General features: G+C 47.9%; 1 pseudogene; it reads right to left on the reverse strand.

The window, feature by feature from the left end:
• LOC142434273 (mediator of RNA polymerase II transcription subunit 10 pseudogene) lies at window positions 1-479 on the reverse strand (annotated as a pseudogene).
• Between the last annotated feature and the right edge of the window lie 637 nt (window positions 480-1,116).

Below are 1,116 nucleotides of genomic sequence, written 5' to 3' on the forward strand. Positions count from 1 at the left end.
TCGGGTGTCACAATGACAGAAGTCAACAAGGCTCAGGTCCGCTCCCAGGCAACTAGGAGGGAGGATGGTCCTCCCCTCGGATGCTCCGATACTTGGCCATGTCTTCTGGGAACACTTTGGAAAGTTCTTGAATTAACAGACTTTTAAATTTCTTCATGGTGTCCATTTTGCCTCGCACCTGCTCGTTCTTGGCCAGTGCCCTCTCCAGGCACTCCTTGGTGTACAGCTGGGGGTTCCGACCTTGATCGATGTACTCAAACACTTCTAGCGGCACCTTAATGTCCTGAAGCTGCTGTCTGCACTTATCGATGTCCTGTAAGCCAGTGACGATAAAATTCAGTTTCTGGTTGAGCCCGGCCTGGCTGCTGGGCTGGAAGTCGCTGACGATGAGGCCGAGCTGCCGGATGTTCTCCACGAACTTCTCCAGGTGCTCCTCCAGGTGATCGAACTTCTCCGCCATGGCTGCACGGCGGCGGGCAGCTCCCACCGCCCAGAGCCAGCCAGTCTCATCTTTTTTCTACAGAGTGGCTGGTAGTTTCAAACTGCTGACCATGTAGTGAGCATGATTACGTTCCAATTTTTTAAAAAGAGGAATGGCTATACCATTGCTATATATCCACACTTTGTAATATTATTCAGCCATAAAAGGAATGAAACACTGATTCGAACTCGTAATGAAGGAAACCCTAAAAACATTATGCTACAGCTAAAGGAAAGAAGTCAGACCGAAAAGACCACTCTTCTGTGACTGGAAGAGTTTGGGGAAAATGAGAGTGATTGCTAATAGGTATGTGGATTTTTTGATGATGAGGTGGGGGAGGAGTGGGCATGATGGGTGGAGAGGAGGTGAAGGTAGTGCGAGAGAAAGGTTGGGGTTAGCGGTGACGGAACAGAGTGTCATAGGAGTGGTGAGAGACAGGGGTGGGGTGCTGGGGGAAGGGGTAGATGCCATAGGGGTCGAAAGTTAAATTGTGGTGGTGACTGTACAACTCTGTAAATATACACTGGAGAGACAAAAGAGTGAAACATGCGGCATGTAATTTATATCTCAATAATGCTGTTGTGAAAATGGCTATTTTAGACTCCCTCAACATAACTTGCAAATTCATAAATGTT

Source organism: Tenrec ecaudatus, chromosome X (assembly GCF_050624435.1).
Source record: "Tenrec ecaudatus isolate mTenEca1 chromosome X, mTenEca1.hap1, whole genome shotgun sequence".
Lineage (NCBI taxonomy): Eukaryota > Metazoa > Chordata > Mammalia > Afrosoricida > Tenrecidae > Tenrec > Tenrec ecaudatus.